The following is a 7,378-nucleotide window of genomic DNA, read 5'->3' as shown; positions in this document are numbered from 1 at the left end:
AAAATGTAGGGTCTGATACTCGCAGAAACCCTCAGGGCTCAGAGGAGCACCATGGGGAGGCTCAGTGGTGGCCGCAGCAGCTGGGACATTGTGGGGCCATAAACAATCTGCAGCTTCTGAAGAGATGCAATATCCTCCGAGGCACATCGCAGCTGGAACAAACTGGCCTTCTGGCACACGGCCGTTCCTCAGCCCTACATAAAAGCTTTTGTTTGGAGGGGGCTCTCTCTACATATGGGAATTTGGAAATTCCCCGCTTGGAAAGGAAGTGAAGCAGCTCCAAGGGACTGGAAGGAGGACAGGGGAAGCAGCTCCCGTCGACGTGGAGGTGGGCAGCCGGTCGTGGTGCCCAGCCCGGTCACCGACCCCAGAAGTGCCACCGCAGCAGGATGGGGCCCCACGCTGGCAGTTCTCAGTTAACAGCGTGTCATCCCGTCTCCAAGTCAGCTCTTATTTCTGTGAAGGCTTTGGAGAGGAGCTACAAAAATAGCGAGTTCACTCACAGAGCTCCCCGGCTGTGTTTTTCTCAGGAGCTGCCCAATGATTTAAACAACTCCCTGGTGAGGCCTGTAGGAGATCTCCTTCATCCCACAGCACCCAGCACAAAGACACAGCCACTGCTGGGACGAAGTGCAGCAGCTTTTCAACTACACCCAGCTGCACTTGGGTTTGTAAGAAACTGAAGATTTGGGTCTGTAAGAAACTCACGGGACAGTCCTACCCTAGAAGAATGCAACTTCCCCCCTCAGAGCAGTGTTGGGACACTTGGAGGCCACTTCCCACCACGGATACCAAAGAGCTGACCGTGGATTTACCAGAGCCCTCTCCTGAGCCTGGGAACACCCCACAATAAGAAATGCTGCCCCAGCAGCAGGGCAGTCCTGTGTTTTTTCTGCCCAGCACAGTGTCAAGCCAGGACACGGTGCCCCAGTTTTCCATCTGAGCAGCTTATTTGGAGCAAAGAATTGCTCCAAGCTCACAGGTAGCCAAGCACATCACGTGTAATGCAGAGAGGGGCAGTGTTCCCCAAGCAATTTCCTGCTTGTGTAAGGTACTTGGGTTCCCTGTGGCTCCTGCACACCACACAGATCACTCCTCAGGGCGTATGAGGCCGGGACAAGGGTGAGCTCTGAAGGAGCCAGCTCGTCACAAAGCACGAGGCAGAGCTGTGTCCTCTCCACCTGCGGACGGGGCACCTCTGTTGGGACTGAACCCAATGCAGCTGGTCCGATCCTGCCTTCTTGGGCATGTCATCATCCACGCCTCGTTTCTGGCAGTCCTCAGACAGCCAGAGCAGGCCGCTAGCCCCTCGTGATGCCTTTCAGAAAGGGTGACATGGAGTGACCGAGAAGGCACGCATTGCTTTGAGTCATCAGCAGCAGTTTCACGCCTTTTCACTTATAAAAGGCCATTTTTGTCCCTTTCCAGTGAAACAGCAGCGGCTGACAGTGCTGGAACATGTGAGCAAGCCTTGAGTCGGGCCTTGAGGACACAAGGACATCTTGGCTGCAAGCAGGCTAGGTGGGGGGGGTGACCCCAGCCAGCAACCAAGCATCAGCAGCAAGGAACTCAGGGGTCAAAGCACAGATGGTTTGATACGTGAAGGAAAGCCACAGACATAAGCAAAGCAAAACAAGGAGCTCATTCACAGCTTCCCTCAGAAGGCAGATGTTTCCTGGAAAGCAGGGTCTCCTGCAGCACGTGCAGCGGTTACTCAGGAGGACAAATGCCACAACCCGGAGTCCCCACGACCCCTGAACCCATTGCCAAGGGCACCACACACTAAGGAATACCCCCGGTGCCACCCCAGGCCAGCTGTCCCCATCCCTGCCCACACCAGGGAGGCCAAAGCGGGAGAAAAAAGCTTCAGCGCTGCACAAAAACAGCTCAGCAACAACCTGTGCACGGCTGTGGTACCACTGCTGGTTTAATCGTGCAAGCACAGCAGACCCAGAGGGCTGTGGCAAGCCTTGGGACCACCAAGAGCCCTAAGGGTGCTGAAGCAATGCAAGGCGACTCCTCTGTGCCCTTCTCACAGCACCCAGGAGCTGCTGGGTTCTGGGGGGCCAGGCAGGAGGAGCAGGACTCCAGGCCCTGCAGCAGAAGTGGCTCTCAGCAAGACGACCGTCTTCAGGCTTAGTCCAGAGGGACTGGGAAAGTGCTGGGCTTGGCCCTCCTTCTGTCCATCTGTCCGCCCTGTCCATCACCCATCTGGGACTAGAATGTCCTGGGTGCTCTGGCCACCTCGTAAATGGGTTCATGACAGTATCAGCAAGGCAGTCCTGGAAGGCAGGCCATAAATGCTGCATGTGTAGTCAGCCCTGTTCCCTTACTGCTGTTTGATCACATCCAGTGGGTGCAAATGAGCCACAGGGACAGAGCAGCACTGGCAGAGCCAGGGCATGCCCCAGCTGGTGGTCCTGGTGCAGTTGTGGCTCTGCAAGTCCCGAGCTGCTAGAACTGTCCCAGCATGGCCCGGGGAGCAAATCAGCCACTGCTTCTTTATTTGCGAAGGCATTTTCATTCCTTTAAAGTAGATCTTGCAGTGACACACCAGCCTGAGGCTTTACACTTATCTCCGAGCCAGCCATAAACATCCACTTGGCTGCTGTTAAGAGCTAGTGACATAAAGCTCTGTTATGGGCTGGAAGGGATGGTGCTAGGACAAACAGAGATCTGCGCGAAGCAGCTCTGAGACAGCCATGCCGGGGATGTGGCTGTGTAGAAGCCCTTTCAGGACCGCAGCAGGGCCAGATTTGTTTACAAGCTCACAAAACAGCGTGGAGTTCAACCAGCTTCTTGCTTTCACCTCGCCTCTGGGATGTGAAGTGTTTTCAGTGCGTAGGAACAAGTGAGCTCAGTTGCAGAGTTCCAGGAGCAGGTCAAAGAGCAACCTGATACAGAGGTGGAAAAAACAAGCAGGAGGGCTGGATGCCAGCAGTGCAGAGCAAAGCTGAAGCATTTGAGCCTGGCTTGAGTCTGCCCCAGTGCAGGCTCACCCATCATCCAAACAACTTCAGGACACCTCAGACACAGACATTTCACCTTCTCCTTGCTCTCCTGCCTGGAAGTTTTACACCTCCTGTGCCCCAGGACTGCTCACAGCTGGGGTCAGCTGCTCCACAGATGTGGGAGTGAAGGGGAAAAGTGGGAGTGAAGGGAAAATTGGCAGAAACCATCAGGAAAAAAACAAACAAACAAACAAATAAAAAACAGCAAAAGCTGCTCATTACTCGGAAGCTACCAGATTTTTCCTGTAATTTGGGTCAGGAATAGCCAGCAACTAACATCAGCTCGGCCAGGACATCACACTGCAGCCCTGCAGGGACCCCAACCCCGCTGCAGCCCTGCCCCAAAGTACTCCTCACACCAGGCTTCAGCAGGGAGAACACCAAAGGATTTTTGTTCCAGATCTGCCATGCTCGGTAAGTGGTCCCTAGAAGATGTAGCACGCTCCATATTGAGGTGAAATCTGTTCTTTTCCCAAAGCCAGGCTGCACTGCAGCCCTTCGGTCAATCCCAAAGCAGCAATGCCAACGGGACACACAGCGATGGGAACGCACAGAGCACGCGTGCCTGGCTGTGCAGCTCTGCTACCAGACTCTGCTTTGCACGTGGAATCAGAACCTGGGGGTCCCTGGCAGGGATCCTCCATGACTTCAGATTCCTGCCTCGTTTCCTCACACATTTTTTATTGCATTTTTCCCAGCTGGACCCAGGCCGGGGTCTCGCTTTGCATTCCTGGAGCCAGAGAAGCTCTGACAGTTGGAGCCACCTCTGAGCAGTGCAGATGAGGTATGGAAGCAGCTGTCTATGTTTAATCCAAAAACTATTCTTTGGAGTGGATCGTTTTCCTTATTGCTTGACTTTTACCTCCTGTCTCTAGCCTTTTAGGAAAGCCCAGACAACTTGGGAAAAGCCAAGTTGAAGAGAACCTCCTTAGACCTTGGCTTCCTGATGAATTTCCAGCTACAAGATAAGCTGTGACTTCTCATTGACTTCTCTCAGCCTCCCTCAACAACTGTGGCATCTTGACCTGTCGGAGGATAACCTGGTGTAGCCTGCATGCACGAGACACGACACAGAGCGGCCTGCACGCAGAGATGTGCTCTTGGACGGTCTTCCTGGCCAAACCTGGGCTCTTGACTTGACAGGCGGGTGGAAGCTGGCCAGGACATTGATGAACGGGTCTCTGAGCATCCATCCGAGCTGAGTCCAGTCACAACAGGAAAGGGAAGCAGTTCGTGGCTGGCGAGTTCCTATCGGGACGGCCTGGCCCCTGCTTCATGCACAGCTGCATGAACGCTGGCCAAGCTGCTCTCCCTGCTCACAGCCTGGAATTTGGAGGAGCACGGGGCCAATTTTCCATCAGCCTCAATACCCAGGTGGCAGCTGGACCCTCTCCAGACCCAGCGCTGCAGCTCCCTCCTGGTGGGGGCAGAAAACAGGCCTTCCAGTCGTCTTATTTGGACCCTCATGCCAGCAGCCTTTGAGACACAAGAAGCTTAGTTTTAGAGTAATCGTAGGCCAAAAATTGGCGTGCTGCACACAGATCACCAGTCAGGTGAACCAAGAGTTTCCCATGTCATTTTTTGCCATCGCAGCCAGGGCCCAGTCCCACCACAGGCCACCCAGTGCAAACAGGAGCCCAGCTGGGTCCGATGTCAATCAACACATGGGCGCCCTTTAGCAGACATCATCTTGAGTTATTCAGCTTGAATTCATCAATGGCAAGAGCCAAAGACTGAAAGGGGAGAACAAACTTGGAGCAGTGAGGGGGGAAATGGAAAAAGGGCTTCCCTCCATCAGCAGGTTGCTGCTTACAACGGAAAGAAGAGGTAGGACATGGGGGGATGTCCTAGGGGGGAAATCCTGTTCTACAAACAAGACTGTCCAGGAAACATGTCTGAGGGACACAGGGGGTTCAGCTGGAAGCACTACTGCTGACAGCAGTCCTCCCATCACAAGTCCTGCCAGCCTCGTACTCCTCCCACGTCAGGCTAGGGAAATAGTTGTCATTCCAGCAGCCCATAAAAGAAAGAGGTGACTTGATGCATGCAAAGCAAGCAGAACAATTCTCGTCTATTTTGGGGATAAGAGGCTGTTGTTCTATCGAGGCTGTTGTTCTATCGCCGGGTGCCGTAATGTCTGACCCATGGATGAAAGAGCAGAAACATTCCCCCACAGACACATGGGGCTGTTGGGCAGCGATGTCCTCCCTGCTCTCCTCCCTTCCATGGAGGAACAGGCTCCCTCTGCAGAGACGAGCTCGTTTCCTCAGCCAAGAAAACACAGGCGAGGGGGTGAACGCGGACTCTCACCCGATGGAAACAGCGTTGGGCTCTGGCTTGGAGATCCCCTCCTCTCTGCAAATGTTTAACCAAAGCTGCTCTCGTTGAGCAAGCAGGCAGGCTCTGCCCCCGGGACTCCACAGCCACATGCAGGCCTGGCCTCTGCTCCTCAGCTCCCCGTGGGGTGGTCAGCACAGGGGGTGCACCGGGGGCCTCCCAGGAGCATCCTCCGTGAGCCCTGGAGGCAGGGCACTCACCTACCTCCTCCATTTCCTTTATTCCTACGTTCCTGCTCTTTCAGGCTCGCTCCAAGCACCATAATTTATGCTGGTTTTGGGCAGAAGGGTGGTCAGTCACCAGCCCTCTGCAGCAAGAGCGGAGCTGCCCGAGGTTCCTGGAAAGCCCTGCAGGGCTGGGGCTCAGCTTGCTCACAGACTGTCCCCTGAGGAGTCCTCCCCCGTGCTGGATGCCTCCCTGCAGCAATTCTGAGAAGGCTGGTCCCAAGAACAAGCCCAAAGGCACGTCTCGTTTGCGGGAAGGCACATGGCTCGTGCTGCTCAGAGCAGGAGGTTGTGCAAGGGGGAGCGTGGCCAAGGCATCCCCAGGGCTGTGTCTCCCTGCCCTGTGTCACTGCTGCTGGCAGGATGGAGCAGAGGCAGAAGGGATCGCACGCAGTTCCCTGGGAGGATCGTGAAACAGGTCCTTAGCAGCTACTCAGACCAATTCTTTCCTCTCTCCAGACCTGCCTCCATCCACATCCAGTGCCAAATTTCCTCGGGCCCACGGTGTATCCCCCAGGGCTTGCAGAGCAGAGCAGCAGCAGCAGGATGGGGCTGGCACCAGGACCCCTGGCAGATGAGGGTGAACTTTGAGCTTTCGTAGCAAAAAGTTCCTGCAGCACACTGTGTAGCCCCTCCGAACATCTGGCACATCAGCACAGGCAGCTCCCCGCCACCGAATGGGTTATTTTGGGATCTAGGTCAGGGGAATTATTTCCAGTGCTAGCAGCTGGAGACAGACCCAGAAAGTGTGAAGACAAACTTGCTTGGAGGCAGTGTTGTAGCTACCTTCGATGCTCTGTCACCATCTTCTCTGGGATGGGAAGGGGAGCTAATTGCTTTCAGACATGTTTTGCCTGTGCTAATTGCTCCGCAGATCCAAGTGGCATTCAGGAGCTATATTCCATCAGCCCTGATGTCACAGCACTAGTCATGGTAACTGGCACTTTCACCTCCCTTCCATCCTGTAATATTTCCAACGCCTAACAGAAATCCTCCTTAACTCCTGAAGAGCGTCCAGGGAGCAGGGGAGCATCTCGGACACCCCCACCACCCTCTGCAGGCTGGCTGCCCAGCTCCACCAGTGACTTATTTATATTTCTGGGGCTTTCTAGCTGAAATTTTCACCATTGTGGCATCACCCAGCTCTGGGCACAGCCCTCAGAGCCACAGCCAGATCTTTCATGCCATCGATTTCAACAGCAAGTGACCCAAAGCTGCGCCACCAGGTAATACTGGATGTCTCCCATGACTCGAAACTGGGGCACAAGACAGGACTAGAGAAGGGCTGCGGATATTTCACAGCAAAGCAATCAGTAAATACACGATCTGACCCACCTGAAACTACCTGAAAATAAACATACTTGTCAGTCTCCCCAGGCGGGCACTGACTTCACGTAGCCTTCACACCGTATCTTTGACCCCATCCCAGTTATCCAAGGGACCTTCCTCACAAGGTACCCCTTCCCCAGATGTGTGAGGTAGCACCAAACAGCACCACGTAACGCGTTTACACTGAGATCTGGATCTGTGCTTGCACACCTCGCTCCCCACCAGGAGACAGAAGAGGAATCAGTCGAGTAAGCGCTGCTGAGGCTGGGAAGGAACTGAAGTCCCCTGTGGGATTTCCAAGCAGGTTATCCTCGTGCCACGGCAGCAGATTCCTAGAAATCCCCCCAAAAAGGGAGCAGGTCCCTGGGAAGGGCAGTGAATGCCCAGAGAAGCAGCAGGCGAGGAGCAGCTGAGCTCACACCAACGCAGACCCCAGGCTCTGTAAGCACCAAGAACCCAACTTCGCAGCTCCAACTG

The sequence above is a fragment of the Aythya marila genome (assembly GCF_965140915.1).
Source record: "Aythya marila genome assembly, chromosome: 21".
NCBI classification, from domain to species: domain Eukaryota; kingdom Metazoa; phylum Chordata; class Aves; order Anseriformes; family Anatidae; genus Aythya; species Aythya marila.
This window is presented reverse-complemented; position numbering follows the sequence as displayed.